A 17,383-nucleotide genomic window follows, 5' to 3' on the forward strand; every position below is an offset into this window, starting at 1 on the left:
TAACACCATGAAGACAGTTTACACAGCCTAATTCATGACGTCCTGTCTAAGGCACTGAACTTCACTTGCCAAGGGCACTCAGGAAGCCAAAACTTCTCGAACATGCTGCATCTGTCTTCAACTTTTTAAATATCCACCTATCTTTTAAATTAGGTGCCATCTGTTCCATCATCATCTCTGGTTAAATCTTATTAAAATTTCTTGCCAGTATCACCCTGCTACCGCAATCTTACCCTGCCACTTCCCCAGGTTTTTCTGCGGCATTCACTAAAAGCCTGCTATTTTAACTAATTCCTGTACCAGGACACAGCGTGAGAGTCTAAAACAGAATCAGCGCTATACTGCTTCTACTTTTACTCCTAGAGTGAATAACTGTTCATGTCAAACCTTGGATTATGCCCCCAAGTCCCCTAAACACAGCACAGTTTGAATCAATGCCGTTGACCCAGCATCATTCAGCGCTGGTGTCGAATGGCGCTCCTACTGCAGCAGTCACCTTGGAACTAAGTAGAGAGGATTTATTATTTGTGCCAGGTTATGCAGGCTCCGTTCTCATATTATCACAGACAATCACAACAGACGACAAATATAGGAAAACATATAGCTCAATTGCAAGAGAAGCAAATTTGCAATCAGACAAGGACAATGTAACAGCCAAGAACTGCAGTAAATCTCTTAGAGCTAATAGCCCCATCTAATAATGCTCTCCTCCAACACCTTGGAGCAAATGGTTTGTATTCAGAGCTTAAACAGTCAAATCAACATTCGTTCCTCATGGTTAGAGATGATGCCTGATAAGCAAACCCTAATTTATGATTCATTTACTCCTTAAGTGTCTTAAAGCTAGGATTGCTAGAAGACTTATGCTTATTCAAGCATGCTGACAGAACCGGAATCTCTTAGTAATTTCTCTCTGCACCTCTCAGCATGGCTGACAGGCATCTGCCAAGACTATAGCATAGAAATCACTGAATCATGCAAAAATATTTACCCCCAAAAGATGTGGTACAAGCTCAGCTTCCTCCAGCTTCCATAGCCCCTGAAGTGTTAATCTGAAGGAGCAGTTCCATGAGTTTTCACAGGCCAGGAGTGTGTCTCCTACACTTGACCTAGACAGCCTTACATAAGAAGCATCGGGCTGGGGAGCTCTCGGAATGTCATCACCAGCAACGGTAAGAAGTATTGGCAGCAGCAGGCAGGCGGGCAGGCTGGGAGTTTGCATGAGAATCATGAAGTCTTTCTCTTTTGAACTGTTTTGCAAGGAGAGTTAAGAATAGCTCAGAAACTGGTCTCCTTCTTTTTGTGGGAAGAATGACCAGAAGGATAAAAGCTAAATCCTCCAGCAAGTGCAAGACACCTCTTTCGGTGTTTGCAGTAAACCCAACAGCATGAATTTTTGTCGGCAAAGTACCGTGCCACGACACCTAAAATGAAGGGAATGGGCAAGCAAAGTAACGACTCAAAGGCTGCCACTGGGAGCTTTCATCTACCTTTAACTCATTGTGGTGAGTATAGGGGGATATGTGTATCTGTAAGGAGAGTGATAGTGGAGGTACGAGCTGGTTTGCAGGATGATAACTAAAGGATTTGGAAAGAGTGTTCACATTCCTTAAACATCTAATTGCAAGCAAGATGATAGCATTTTTAATCTTGTATATCAAATTCAGAATAGGGTGGGTTAAACTGCTTGTGCTTAGTATATTTCAATTCAAGATATTTTCATGAAAGTAATAAGAAAGGCAGGTACCTCTCTGTGGTGGTTTGCAGACAACTGTCAGATGTGTTAATTAATTACATCCATTGTCTATACTAAAAGATAATATCCGAATTTCAGCGTTCAGATTTTGCGTATAATGAATCTTTTGTTAGACTTTGAAAGCAGTTTCTCAGAATGGGAAAGAGGGGCAAGAGGATCGCTGGGCTTTTGAAACAAGCTTGGCTAGACAGAACTAGGTATCCAGGGGATGCTTTTAAACAGCAAATTAAAAACAGTGTACTCTCCATCTAATTTTCATTCAATTATCTCAAATGTGTGCAATTCAAGTCATGTCCTTGAAAAGTTAGGAACAATAAAACCAGTCCTATATTCTGATCCTGAGTACTGTGATTGGTGTTATTAATATAAGATGATATTATATCATTTAACTATATATAAAATTGTGGTTTGATATGCGGTGTGGGCTAAGACGTATAATTCCCAAGACAACAGAAATAGAGAAGCCATGCATCATTTAAAAATCATCTTAATGTGCTGCTCTTAGCTAGGAAACTTGTCTGTTAATGCATCACACTGAGAATAGAGCAAGGAAATAAGAGAATTTTAGGTCTTTGAAAAAACACAATGATCACTTAACCCCAAGGAAACCAGGATAGAAAGAAGTTAAATGATGTGTCTAAGGTGACACAGAGGAAGACGTGAGCGGAAAATGGTTTCCCTGATGTTCACTTGGGATTTTGCTTACCATACTCCAGTGAGTAATTGTCCTTTGATACCGCTGTGTAGGACTGATGTACAATGATTTTTTAAAATCACAGAAATGACAGAAAACAAAGCAGGCACTAAATATCTGCTTTGAGCGGCAGTCTGATTTTGGAAAAACAATTTCTGTAGTGGATGGAATGAGAAGTTTTATTCAATTATTTCTCACAACTGTAATGAACATATTAGTGCAGCATTGAATTAAATTTTCAAATTATGAAATAGTGTTCTGAACGTCAAGTGATGGATACCAACCACGTTGGTGGTTCAGATGCTTTATTTTGCTCGTGTTGATTGTGGTGCTGGGCTTATCCGTCTCTTGGAGAGCTAATGTGCATGAAATAAGCAACCCATAGGAAGCAAAGAACTGGAGAATAGAATGTTTTAAAATAGATTTGGCATTACTTTCAAGTAAGCTGAGACTCCTGTACTCAGGCACTTGCTTTTTGTCCTTGTATCCCTGCCCCCAGGACAGTGCTTACTGGGCCCTCAATAAATGTTTGCTGAATGAATCAATGGAGGGGTGATTCATACGGATCCAAGTACGGGAGTTGTGTATGTTATTGCTTAGTAGAGTTCCTTGAAGGAGTCATTTTAAGGAATGTATAAAAATGATTTGTGAATATACCAGTTTAATAATCAAAGTAAGAATAATTAAAGTAACTGAATGCTTCTGAAATACTTGTTTGGAAACTGTTCTTATAAAATTTTTTTTACCATTCTCCTTGGATCAACTTGGTATAGGTTTGGAAGCTCATAAGAGAGAATTCAACTTTCACCAGTTTTAATCAAATAGAGGTTTTGTTTTTCTCAAGAGACATTAAGTTGAGTCAAATGACATTAAGGTAGGACTTAGTCCTGGCAGACCCTCAGTCCTCAGGAACCTCAGCTCATTTTTCCTTCCTCTTAGCCATCCTCAGCACTTGACTTTCATCTTATCGTTGCCTTGTGGTCTAGAATGGCTGCCTCACCTCCAGCATCCTGACTCCATTCCAGGCAGAAGGACAGGAAGTGCAAAAGGCAAAATGCATGTGCCAGCTGAATCAGCTTTTTCTCCAAGAGTTTTCCCGGAAATCACCTAGAGACTGACTTACATCTACTGGGTCATAACTGTGAAAAATGCCACCCCTCCTGGGGGGGAGTCTACAATAATGGTGTTTTTAGCTGAGCCAGTTGTCACCCCCAATAAAGCTGGGGTTGTGTTTTTAAGGCAAAGGGGTTTACTTTCCCAATATTCATTCTCTCTATCATGTAGATTTGGTAGTTCTGGTAAAATCCTAAAGCATAATCATTTAGTCTAAGCTGATTTATCTTCCAAAAGAAGGAAAAGTCTTCTCATTTTATACCTAGGTCTTCTATGGAAAAAAATTATCCTGCTTTTGAAGTAGAATGTTACTTGGGTAACAGATGGATTTATAACTACACCGTAATCAAATGTATGCAAAGAGAAAGCTGTGGATAAACTTTTCAGAATGAAAAAGGGAAAATAATCCCCTTGCCATTTCACTCCCAAAATAAACTTGTCTAAAGTAGTTTCTTTCTGAAAAGATTCTCACTACAGAAGAATACATGGGCACTGAATTGAAGTTCTAAACCTTGAAATTTCTGCAAATAGTAAGTAAAATGATGTCTCGCTAATTTAGAAAAGAGGCTTTTACGTCATTTTTTCAGTTCTACCTGTTATCTTGCTGGAATCAGCTAGAGTGAAAAGCATGTGGCTTCTCCTGCTGGGCCGTAGAAAGACTTTACAAGGTGTCCTCGCAATTAGATTGCAAGAATGCCTCTCTAAGTCAGATGCTGTTCTTCCCCTTGGGACAAGAAATAATACCGACATCTTTTAAAGGACCTGGAACAAGATGATCTCTCAAACCAAGAGTTTTACTTTAAACTTGTAGAGGGTTCCTGGGTAGACTGGAACAGAAGCTCTCTAATTTTAAAGTAAAAATGATGATATTCTTCATTTCTATTAAACTCAACTTTTATATGGAAGATAGTTGACTTGTGAATCCAACTCGCAATCACCTTGAAATAACCTATTCAGAAAACAATTGAATAATGCACTAGCCTCTGCTACACTAAAAAGCCGTATGGAACATGGTATTCATTTCACTCTCTTGCAGGAATAAATAGGGGAAATTTGCAGAAAAGCAGACTCTATCCAGCATAACTGGAGACAGCAAAATAAAAATATACTTAGTAACTGGCAGGTATGGGTTTTGCAAGTCACAAAACTCAAGGGAAACACAACTATACCTTTCTTGATTTTCCTAAAAATTAATTTCTATTTTAATGTCCCATTTTTGCCCAATGGCAGAAAATTTAATTATTTCTAGGCCAGCTCAATCACTTTAGTACTTTTTCACTTCACTCAGGTTTAACTCAGTAAAACATACGATTTTTATTTTTCTCCTTTATATTAGAGTAACACTAGCTTTAGCAACAAATACACCCGAAAGCCCTGCTGGCTTAGCACAATGAAATTGTCTGCCTTACTCATGCCAAGTTCTATGTGGTGGGTCCTGGTGGGTAGGTGGCCTTCTGTGTGATCGTTTGTGGATCCCAGATCCTTCTGTCTTGTGGATCCTTTTGCCTCTAGGTATTCAGAGTTAACCAATGGATGGAAAAAGAGATCATGAAGAATTACCGCTACCTCTTCAACCCAGAAGTGACACACAGGACTGGCTTATATTTTAATGGGGAGAAATAATGACATAGCTCCACCGAGTTGCCATAGAAGGCTGAGAAATGTCCCTAGCTGGGAAGTCACTTCCCAGAAGGGAGTATAAGTTATTGTGATGACCAAACTATCTCGGCCTACCTTTTATCTTTGCAGTTGAAGCATTTTTTAAAAAATGTATAGTCTTTTGACTATCATCTTTTGAGATTAAACTAGAGTCTGAGAAGATTTAATCTGGGGGCAGGGGTGTCTCTCCTTGTATTGGTGGTATGATTGATTGTATTTTGCACCTGAAAATGGAGTCACATCATTTTGCTTCTAGTCACAGAGATCAGAGAAATCAAATTTTTAAAAAAATTTTTTCAAATTTTCACACTATAGTACCTGGGATTCAGGTCGATATTTTACATTTTAAATAAACTACCCCAAATTGCAGCAGTTCCACAAGCTGTGAGAAACATGGCCAGCCTATATGAAACTTGAAAGGATGGTTTCTGAACCCATTCTGATGATGGCATCAGCGAATATCTTGGATATCTTTCTGTATTTCAGGCACAATGTAAGAGGGACAAGGAGGAAGGGATAGAGCCTATATCAAGAAAGCAGATTTCTCAGAAATCCTCAGAAGGCCTCCCCCTGTGTCGTCTTGCCCAGAATTTTTATATGGCCGCTCATAGGAGCAAGAGAGGAGGCTGGAAAAGATTGCTTTCAAGTTAGATTAGTAGATGTTTCAAACAAAATTGGTGTTCTCTTAATAAGGAAAAAAGAGAAGAAAGAATAATAGTTTCTGACTCAACGTTAATAGCCCCACAAATCAGTCTGAGGTGATTATAAACTTGTTTTATACTTCCCACAGGACTTAGTACCAATGGTGTGTGTTTCTGTGTAGGAGAGAGAGAATGAGACAGAGAGAGAGAGAGAAGAGAAGAGAAGAGAAGAGAAAAGGACAGGGTGAGAGAGAGACAGAGAGAGAGAAACATGGAACTGAATGAAAGTGACTTGATATTATCAGAAAATCAGGGTAGTAAAGAAATAGAATGAGCTCTAGCAAAAGATTCCAGGGAGCTCTGAGATAAACCACAGATAGTTAAAGCATGAAGGATATTCTAGAATAATGGAGAAATAGATTAGCGATCAGTAGAAACATAAGGTGGTCTAAAAAATATATTACATTACATACCTGGAGCCGGTATGTTTATAACTAGTGCCCTTGAGTCTGTGTCAGAATTGACAGAATGAGCCTCACTCCGTCTGTATAGTAATGGCCTGAGGAATCTGCGTATTCCAAGTGATCTCTTTCCTAAGGGAGCTGGGGAAAGCAACTGTACTTAAGTGATGCCACAATCCTAAGCTGAGTTTGTCCATCTAAACATGTGGACAATAAATAAAAAGATCAAAGAGATGTTTTACCAGATGGGCTGGCTGACGTGGTGACTAAGGTGGATGGTGGCCGGCGCTAATGAGGTCCTCTTGAGCTCTGGTCATTGTTGGGGTTTTGAGTATCTGTTGCTGTCTGCACTGCCTCTGTTGCTGTGAATCGGGCTTCCAGCAGGAAGACAGGAGGAGAAAGGGAGGGAAGGTGGAAGGAAGGAGAGAGAGAGAGAGAGATTAGATGTTGATTGGTGCTGAGGATGAATCCTAGGCAATCCAGAGACTGCTTTCATTTAAAATGTTTCTATAGGGACTGGCCCTGTGGCCAAGTGGTTAAATGCTCCGCTTCGCCGGCCCAGAGTCTCACCTGTTCAGATCCTGGGTGTGGACATGGCATGGCTCATCAGATCATGCTGAGGTGGTGTCCCACATAGCACAAATAGAGGTACTCACGGCTAGAATATACAACTATATACTGGGGAGCTTTGTGAGGAAGAAGAAGAAGAAGAAAAAAAGATTCTCTCATCTAGTGTTTAATGAACCAGGGTGTTTGTAGATTTATAATTTTGCCTTTCCGTAGTTTTCAGTCTTGGATGCTTTTCTGAACAAGCTTGTATATATTCAAAGTAGGTGTTCTACTTAGTCTAGAAAGAGGTGCCCTTTAAAAACAGCTTTGTGTTCTCCTTCCCAGCTGCCTCTCTTCACTAAACACACACATGGCCCAAAATTTCTAAGCTTTTAAATAAAAAGGATAATTATCTAGGTCAGGGAATGTGTGTGGATGGGAGGATGGGGAAAGACGAGTGCCTGGGAAGAAGGAAGAGCCAAATGTTCAATTTTTGTCTTTCCTGGTATTTTCTCTTTTCCAAGTTGGTTTCCCAAGTGGGATCTCAGAATGTGCAGGTCCTGGTTCGTTATCTAATACATTAGATTATCTCCAATATAGTCCTAAAGAGCTGGCTCACTGTACTGTCTTATCTTTTCTGAACCCCCACATTCTAGTAGATCTCTACATAGTCAGCCTTACTCAGGAATTCCCTTCTAGATCCATGAAAAATTCCCAGACCAAATCGAAAGATATAGTTTACTTTCCTACCCACTTATTTTGGCCACGGTTCCAGCCTCACCAAACTGGTTACAGATGTGAGAAATCTGTATGCTATTTTCTGCCTCTCTGAATTTGCTAATGTCATTCTCTGTGTTGGGGTCATTTATCTCCCCTCACCGTAACAACCCCTGGCTTTGCCATCCCATCCTCACTTCTTTATACCTATTAGGCTTAAGGACCAGTTTTTTTAAACAGCATTTCCTGACCCTTCTACCACCACCCAAGTGAAAATTACTACTGCTTGTTGGAATATTATCATGTCCCATAAAGTCCCAGTGTGTTTATATCACACTTTATTACACATATTTGCTTTCATACCATCTCCCTCAACTATCTGGTGAACTATTTAAAACCAAGACTGTGGTTTATTAGTCTTTGAATTTCCAGCACCTAAAATAGAGCCTTCCTGGGACCCAGTATGCATTCAATAATTGTTCCTTACAATAAAAAGTTGTGATTATTAATAAGAATGAAGATGAGCCCCACCCATCTGCTTTCAGAAAGCCAAGCATACACAAACACGGATTTATTAAATAGAAAATACTAGGGATAACGATGTATCCTATAAAAAGATGCTTCACTTTGTAAGAGATCACCAAATTTTCACTGAAAGTGTCATTTAAAAGTTGTCTTTACTTTCAATTTTTGCAGGAAAAAATCTATTTCTTAAAATAAGCAATAGCTGTTCTTCAAAAATCGAACTGTAGGCAATGGCTTGACTTTAAAAAAAAACAAAAATCACATCCCACAAACTAGAAGGACATGCAACTAAGATATACAACTGTGTACGGGGGTGGGGGGCGGGGGTTTGGGGAGATAAAGCAGAAAAAAAAAAAAGATTGGCAACAGTTGTTAGCCCAGGTGCCAAAAAAATAAAAAATAAAAAATAAAAAAAAATAAATGATAATCTGGTTATAGATTTTTGACTGTTCTCTACATATTTTATTAAATACATATGTAGGAATTTAAAAATACTTCTCTCTTTTAAGAAGCTAGGCATTAGCAGTCTATTTGAAAAGAATACCTAAAAATTATAGAAATGATATCTATTACTAACAGAGTTTAAATTTTTATTTTTTCCCTCTAGTATATAAGATGTTTTAGTTTCCCAAAACTCTCACAGTTGGTTTATTATTTTATTCTTACAATAGCCCTATAATTGGTGTTAGATTTCACCGTTCTACCCTGCCTCTCCTTTCATTAAAAAAGATGGAGAAAGAGTGCACATGACTCTTTCAAGTTCTCACAGTTAGATTGCTCATGGTTCCCTTGTAATTAGTTAATTTACTTTGGAATTTATGTTTTCTCAGGACGGGCCTCTGTTCTGTTCAATGTGCTCAATAAAATGTACTCAATAAAAGGTTTAGTGTATCAGCAAACCAAGCAGTCCACCAACATTTCTGTGTAACAGCCTCTATTGCTTTTATAAAGTCTGCAGGCATTTTTCGTTAGAATTCCAAATGAAGCTACGGTGTTTGGAACCCAGCTTTAGAAATGCTATCTTCAGATAGTAAGTCTTGGCTCCCTCATACATTTTGATGTGAAAATCTGTGAGTACATAGAGCTCTAACCCTGCAGAGCGCCCCCTGCTGGAAGGCAGAGTCCTCCTGGAGGTAGGGAATCACGGCTGTAGATGCTGAACTGGGTAACCCAGACCCATTTATTTGTTTGTTCCTTTTGCCTCATCTCTTTTCTATCCTCCCAACTTCAGTTGGAGAAAGTCTTGGAAAAATTAGATGACTTTCCTTAGCCCACATAGCTGGTTATCCCTAGGGCTTGGCCAAACTATGGGGATTCTTGACCAGGGTCAAATAAATGAAAAATCAATTATTGAAATAAACAATAAACAGCCCAAATTTTTTCTTGTAGCAATAGCTGGATTATAAAAAATTTAAAATGAATTCCATTTAGCAAAACCTCTCAACATGTTCGTCATAGTGACTTTATATATGCTAAGTCATCCTCTCCTTGCCCTTTTATAACTGAAAAAGTTGAGGAGAGTGTTGGGCTAATGACAGATAAATGTTAATCATAATTTATGTTTGTATGAACATGCTTCATACTTTACAAAACACTTTCACATATTTGATCTCATAGATCCTTACGAGATCCACATGAGGTCTATAAACATCCCTTATCTGACTCCATGCCTCTACTAAGATGCTGCTCAGGATGCATCCCAGGTTGTGGAACTCTGCATCGGTGATCTTTGTGGCGTATCACACTGTGGTACTCTCCTAATCAAGTGTAGAGCCACATGGATGTGAGGGGGAAAATGGGAGTGAGGAATGTCCAATCCTAACCCCAAGCTGCCACAGAGAGTCTCTGTTACTGCTCAGGCCTCCTCTTGGGCTTTTGGAAGAGAAGCTCAGGATCTCAGAGACGGGCTGAGACTTGTGAAATCCAGTGATGAACCAATTTTCAGAAATGCCAAGCTCTGTTATTATTCTGAGTAACGATTAGTTCCCAGATGATTTTTATTTTGGGGAAGAAAATCTCAGAAGTGATTAGTCAACTAGCGGAACAGCTGCAAATGTCTTCAGATTTGAAAACATTGCCCTCTTTGCAGAGGACAGGCAATAGGGCTCCAAATGCAAGGAAATCGTGCACATATAAGGAACTACTCTGTCAGCAAGTTTAATTAGGGAGAAAAGTTTGCCTCTAATTCCGATATTCAGGTGCCTTTAAATCAACCAATCATAGGATTTGGAGGCTGGAGGAGACCCCACTTTTGCTATTGCCCGCATGACTAGCTTGGCAAATATAGAAACAGATGAAATTTGACTTTCGTTAGTGTTCTTTTTTAAAGGAAAATTATTCCTAGAACACATTCTGATCCACAATCTTTCCTTGCTAATATAAGACAATTTTTAAATGTGAGTTGTTTGATATTTAATTGTTGATCCCTAATGAATTGTTCATCTTTAATAAACAATAACACTTGATATATACTAATGAGTGTTAAAAACACAAACTATTTCATTTCTTAACATAAATTTATTTTATAAAAAAGAGCAGAGGGAATATTACCTACAAAAAATACCACATCTTGACCATATTCTCTCTGTAACTCTGGTTCCCTAGCATCCAGGGCAAATTTTGTAGGGGGAAAATGGGGATAATAATGCTGCTTTCCTAGGATTGTTGTAAATTTTAGTGGGAAAATATGTTAGTCACTGGACATGTGGTGGGTGGTCAATAATGTTCACTTCCATAGCTCTTGCTTCCCTCACATAAGTATGGGAATTTTGATCCCTGGTCAGCCAGAGAAAGACTATTTTTAGCCAAGTACACCTTCAGATTAAACTAAATTAGAAATCTTCTCTTTGAGGTTCTTTAAAAAAAAATTTTTTTTTGTAAGGAAGATTAGCCCTGAGCTATCATCTGCTGCTAATCCTTCTCTTTTTGCTGAGAAAGAGTGGCCCTGAGCTCATCGTCCTCTATTTTATATGTGGGACGCCTGCCACAGCGTGGTTTTGTAAGTGGTGCATAGATTTGTGCTAGGATCTGAACCGGTCAACCCTGGGCCACTGAAGCAGGGTGTGTGAACTTAACCACAACGCCATCAGGCCAGCCCCTAAAATTTCTTTTTATTCTCACTTCTCTGTAACAGGAAATGTGGGAGGGCTGGACATATCCCTTCTTCATAGAGAAAGCTCACTTTCAGCATGTGTGTTAACCAATGGTCCATTGATAGATTGAATGTTTAAAGCACCCTTGCTTCTGATGTACTTCGCCATTTGCTGTGCATTCACTCTAGCTATTAGCAAGGAATATTTATTGACTCCCTACGCCCCACACCCATCTCCTAGAACATAACTCAAGCCTTTTGGAATGTTTTAGGTCTGGGGAATATATGATGATATTACACGGTGTTGTGTTGAGAGCTGGAAATATAAAGTATGTCGGAATTCAAAGGAGAGCAAGATGGCTTCCTCCTTTGCTGGTCTGAGTTATCTTCTTGGGGAAAGTGGGATTTGGGTAGTGAAGTGGAGGTGGGGATATCACAGGGAAGAATATGGAGAGACTGGAGTGGTTAATCTTTCCTGAAGGAAAAAGGGAGGGAGAGGAATATTCCAGAAAGAAGGATTAGGCCAGTTTATCTGGAGCTGATGGTTTGTGCATTATCATGATTAATCACAGGAACAGTTGCCAAGCTTTCATCATAAAAATATTCTCCAGGAGAATTCAAGTTCTATTGCCTATTAATTTCTGTTGATGCATTTTATTTAGCATCCTCAATGACAGAGGACACTTTTTTTTCCTGAAAGAAATGAAGGTAATAAGATGAAATTTATTAGAGGAATGATTTATGTGTGATATTTAAAAACTGAGCAATGTCATTGCCCCAAGCAAATTACAAGTGTTTAGTTTTAGTACAACTTGGCAACGTCCTTGGAATTTCTAAATATATGACTTGACATTTTCATTTAGTACATATCAGTTGACAGTGTTTTATCATTCTATATTTATTATTTATCAAAAAATTATGGAACAAGACAATATAGTGCTGTGGTATGCTTTGATTTGGAATTTTAAAACTTGGTTTATAGTCCTGCTTTTACCATTAAATACTCTTTTCTTGTATGACCTTGAATATATTTCCCATCTGTGAGTCTGTATAATCACGTACAAAATAAGTGAGACTAAACTTAAATGCATTTTAATCCCTTCAAGTTTTAAAATTGTGTAATGTATTTTCAAAACCCCCCCACAATCCTCTTTTATTTTTATCCTTTTCAAAAACCGTGTTCATAATGAATTGGATCTTCACAGTTCTAATGGTTGTTTTCTTAGGTGGAGAGAAAATTTTTCAAGGGCTACCTAGCAGCTTTTAGAACAGTTAAATCTTAATGTAAAAACCAACACCCTAAAGAAACAATGAAATAAAGGACGATTTTAAAAGGAGGAGGTCTTCTTTCTGCTCCTGATTGGGGCTTGCAAAGAATCCTGAAATTTGTGTAACTGAACATTCATTACAGCACTTCATGAGGATTTGCAGTTCTAAAGTGTATTCACCATACAATTACACTTGACCTAAATGGCCCTTTATGGAAGATAATAACGTCTTCAAGCCTCACCACTGGAACTAGTGAGGGATGCCACCATTATGAAAAGTGTGTGCTATCTTCCATGTTAAGGATATCCCCCCAGGAGGCCAAGAGCTGATGGATGGTCACCCCACTTAGGAGTATAGCCAAAAAGTCCCTCTGGTAAGGTTACTATCTCTTCCCACTTCCCCAGAGAAAGATTGAGCTCCCGCTCTCCGAGCCTGCATATGTCAGAGAGAACATTGGCAGACATCAACCAGCACAGACCATTGATTAAGGATGGCTGATGCATCTCTATCAACAGAAGCCATGGCGAGGGGCGGGGGGGTGGTTCTCAGAACCCCTGCAAGTAAGCTCATGACAGGCTTCTGCATGGTCATAGTTTCTCACAGCCCTGAGAAACCCTTTCAAACATTTTCTTCAGCCTGGGTCCTCTTTGGGCTTGTAACTCTAGCTACGTATAAATAAATAACATTGGTGCTAACAGTACATACACTTTTTGTTGTGAGGTACTTTTGTCCTAAATGCCTATTGCTATACATTTTTAATTCCCTTCGGAATAAACAGAAGCTTTTCTTTACAAAGTGATTAATGAAAGATTAAGCCCTTTTCTTCTGTTTTTCCATTTGATGAAAACAAATTTATATACCTTCTTTAAGGTTTGAGAACATGGGAGACCTTATCTCTATTTCCCAAAGCAGATTTGAATTTTCTAGTTTTACTTTTTTAATACTTAAGGTTAGTATATTATATAAACCAAAATAAGAGGATGATTATAAAAACTATAATTCACAATAAACCTGCATTACTTAATCATTTGAAGTTAGTCATGGTGGAGTGTAAAAATTGTAGTAAAACACAGGTAAATCTGGACTAAGATTCTGGCTCTATTAGTTAATAACACTGTGACTTCTGGAAGTTACTTAAATTTTCTGAGCCTTTACTCTCATCTGTTAAATGAGGATGATAATCTAAAATCATAGGGTTGTAAAGTAAGATAATGAGATAATGTGTTTGGAAAATCAAAGGCATTCAACAATTACTACTTGCTGTCTCCCTTATTTAGACCTCAAGCCCTTCTTTTGGAACAAGGGTAAACCTGTATCACAAAGCCCCCCACTGTCAAAAATTATCACAGATTTTCTTAGAATTTGAAAATAGTCTCTATGTTATTGACAATCTCTTATTTCTAAATGGAAAATAGAAAATAATTCTAGTCAGGAATTTCATAATAATATCTGACTTACTACTATTAAATCTCTCACTTAGATATGAGGAGAGAATATTGAAATCTAGTAGATTCTTATAAAGTTTGTTGGTAAAAACAGAAGCTATTTTCTAAAGTCCCAATATTATCTTTGTTTTTTAAATACTTGGGGAAATTGCTGGCGTCAGTGGGAAATCTGCACATAATTATATGTTCATTCCCAATGAAATATCGAAGAGATGAATTGGTAGGAAGACTCTTAGAGGGTTCTAGAGTGAGGGAAGCCATACCATAGACCCACCTCCCATACCATAGACCCACCTCCCATGTGAGAGCTTTGTTTAGGACATAGTATATTGTTCATAAAAAGACGTCAACCTCTCAACCTACAAATTTTGTATTGAAGGAATAAGAATTTGCCCTCAACCAATATCCCAGAATATTCATGCTTTAGAGCCTTGTCAGAAACTGTAACATCAAACTCTGTTTTCTGACTCTTATCAAAAGTTAGAGAAGTGGAGTTTAATAAAGGATACCAAGGGCATGCAGTTCAGTCTTTTCTGCAGTTTTTCCAGACCCCATTATTGGGTAAATGGAGAGCTTTATCCTGGGACCATATTGTTTTTCTCATCCAGCATAGAAACTAGATGCACAGAATGATCAAATTCTGGAGAAATCCAGGTTTGATGTGATTACGATCCCATCATTTTCACTGATGTAGAATCATAACAGGCTGCAGTTGAAACCGCCACAGTGTCTGTTAATTGTCTGACCAAACAATTGTTGTTTAAAACCAAAGATCATCTAAGTATGTATCTTTTGGACAAAAGAGAAGGAAAAAAATGTCCAAACTGAAAATTGGCTTCAAACTCAGGTTTAAAAAGGATTTTACATGAGATCATGTAGGTCAAACTAAAAATATATGAGAAATCACTAAATACTGACTATGAAACTTAGCTCATAAATCCTACACTGGAAAGTAGTTGGACAATTCTTTGCTTTCTGGGGAGTGTGAAAACCTCCAGGCACATGGCCAATAGGCTGAATGCCTGGTTAACTTCAGGCTGGCTGGACACTTGCTGTCATTATTGAAAGCCTATTGAAAGGCTCAGGTCTAGCTCTGGCAGGTGGGATCAGGGGAAAAGAGAAGACCATGTGGCCAAGGTTGTCCACCGCAAAGGGCTTCTCTACCTTTGCAAGACAAGGTGTATTCTTGTCTCTGGGAGGAAAAGGAAATTGTTTTAAGAATTTAGATGGCTCATAGATTTTTAAGTATATATATATATGTGTGTGTGTGTGTGTGTGTATATTTCAAATTTTAAACCAGTTTTGTGTTTAGAAATTAAACATTTTTCTTAGTTTTTGCATTACCCATCCAAGTTGACTCAAAGAGAACACAAGAGATCTTGAGATTTTTATCAGAAAAAGTCAAAAGATGGTTGGCTTCAGGGCTATCTTGTAGGACTAACTCTTATGTCCACCTCACATCCCCTTGGCTCCACATGCCATGATCTTCTGCAACTTTGTACCTGCTTTGTCCTTGCTACCTCTGCTTGTTTGAGTCATGGCAGCTGCAAAGGACACAGGTGGTCACAGAACATCAAGGCCACTGTAAGGAGTCTCTCTCCCTGTTCACCACATCTGGTCTCATGTGAAGCATTATGCTACAGGGATGGGCAGGGTATTAAATCTCTATAGGACAATCGTTGACCAGGGGCAGACAGGAGAAAGGAAGGAGCCAGCAGGTAGATTTTGTCTCCTTTCCCTCTTCTTATGGACAGTTCCAAAGCCTGGTGCTGTTGTCAAGCCTGTCCAGAGACGTCCCACATGGCTGAGTGATCAATTGTCTCTTGGTGAAGCAGGCCAGCCTCATCATGCACCACCTGAATTTACTTCCCCTTTCTCCAACTTACTCCCACTTCTCTCTCATTTGCTCCTCTGTGACGGCCTCAGGCTGTTTTCTAGTCAACCTTGGCTAAGACTACAGCATAATCATTAACTATCGCTTGATGAAATAATTATGAAACACTGTACATTCCAACCATGTGCCATTTCCTGACTCCAGTTTAATACTTCTTTTCAGCATTATTGTCATGAAGAAAACAGTAGCTAAAAGCCAGAGAAAAATGAGGAAGACTTAACTGAAAAGTACTAACAGTGGTTTTCTTTGACTGGCAAATTTATTGGTGATTTCTAGTTTCTGTTTTCTTCTTTTTATTTTGCGTATTCCTATTTTCAACTTTTTTTCCTGAAGTGCAGATATTTATTTATGTATTTAAAGGACTAATAAAAGAAAGCAAATGAATTTTTTTTGTATTTTATTTTGAAATATTATGGTTAGTATCTATTTCTTCTAATCTACTTTAAAGGATTATTCTACAAGGTTGTCTTTTTTTTCATTGTTATATCTCGAGTACCAAAACAGAATTTAGTAGGCGTTCAACAAATGTTTGGGTGAATAAGTGAATGTATTGAAGGAAGCTATGAAACAGGTATTTCACTCATTTCCAAAAGATCATTTTGCCTCTCTAAATTTCTACTATCTTACATCTTGCCCTCCTCCGTTTTTACCACCCTAATCCAAGTCCCGTGATCTCTTGCCTAGACTATTGCAAAAGCTCCCTAATTATAACCCCTGCTTCCATGCTTACCTTATTCCTACTCCAGCAAGCAGCTGGAATGACCTTTTGAAAATGTAAATCAAAGTATGTCGTTCCACTGCTTAATGCATCTAGAAGAAAACCCAAAGCCCTTATCAAGCCACCCAAAGCCTTCCATGATCTGGCCTCATTTCCCATGGTGCACACCAGCCTTCTTCTCCTCAAATACCTTGCACTTATTCCCAACTTAGCAGATTTGCCCATACTGTTCCCTTTGTCTGGAATGCTCTGACTCTAGTCTTTAAATGGCTTATTTTCTAGTCAGTCCAGCCTACATTAGATACGACCTCCTCAGCAAGGTGTTTCCCTATCAAACCAATCCAATTTAGTTCCCTCCTGCCTCCTCCTCCATAGTCATTGCCTCTTGCATCACCCTAACTTCCTTTCATCCTAGAACCGACCACTAGTGGAAATTAGCATGTTCCTTTATTTGTTTAGCTTTTGTTCCTCTCATGCCCCTCCCTCACCCAGTGTACACACACTAGGCTCCATCCTTTAGGTGAACGTGAACAGGGGTTACTTGCATTTGTTCAGCACCTGGTGCGTACCAGACACAGAATAAAGATTTATCTCCATTGCTTAAGTTTGGACTAGTATTTTATAAGCTTCTTTTAAAGTTCCTTCATCTTAAAAATGTTATTCTGAAACCTCAGGCAGCTTTAACAACTTGAATCCAGTGTAGGAAAAACAAGCTAATAAACTACTACTTTGATCAGAGTGCTCCACAAAGAAACTAAATGATATTCAGCTACTTTGAAAAATTGGGTAAGCGGTGGGAAGAGCCTCAGGAAGAACTAACTGTTCACTGCTTCAAACTCTCATGTCGTGTT

At 38.7% G+C, this 17,383-nt stretch overlaps 1 protein-coding gene and 1 long non-coding RNA gene across 5 annotated transcripts in view; one reads left to right on the forward strand and one right to left on the reverse strand.

Moving 5' to 3' along the window:
* Positions 1 to 1,252, reverse strand: part of SCN1A (sodium voltage-gated channel alpha subunit 1) — a 149,897-nt gene extending 148,645 nt beyond the window's left edge. Inside the window, exon 1 of the mRNA XM_044768769.2 lies at positions 992 to 1,252. The gene's annotated coding sequence lies outside the window, so the exon portion shown is untranslated. The remainder of the gene's footprint in view (positions 1 to 991) is intronic.
* LOC123285248 (uncharacterized) overlaps positions 1,040 to 17,383 on the forward strand; it is a 128,261-nt gene continuing 111,917 nt past the window's right edge. For 2 of the 4 annotated variants that reach the window (XR_011502842.1, XR_011502843.1), the window contains exon 1: positions 1,040 to 1,172. This is a non-coding gene — a long non-coding RNA (uncharacterized lncRNA). Of the gene's footprint in view, positions 1,506 to 17,383 lie in introns of all 4 variants that reach the window. The other 2 variants (XR_006526880.2, XR_011502844.1) reach the window with 2 other exon arrangements.

This window comes from Equus asinus, chromosome 4, assembly GCF_041296235.1.
Source record: "Equus asinus isolate D_3611 breed Donkey chromosome 4, EquAss-T2T_v2, whole genome shotgun sequence".
Lineage (NCBI taxonomy): Eukaryota > Metazoa > Chordata > Mammalia > Perissodactyla > Equidae > Equus > Equus asinus.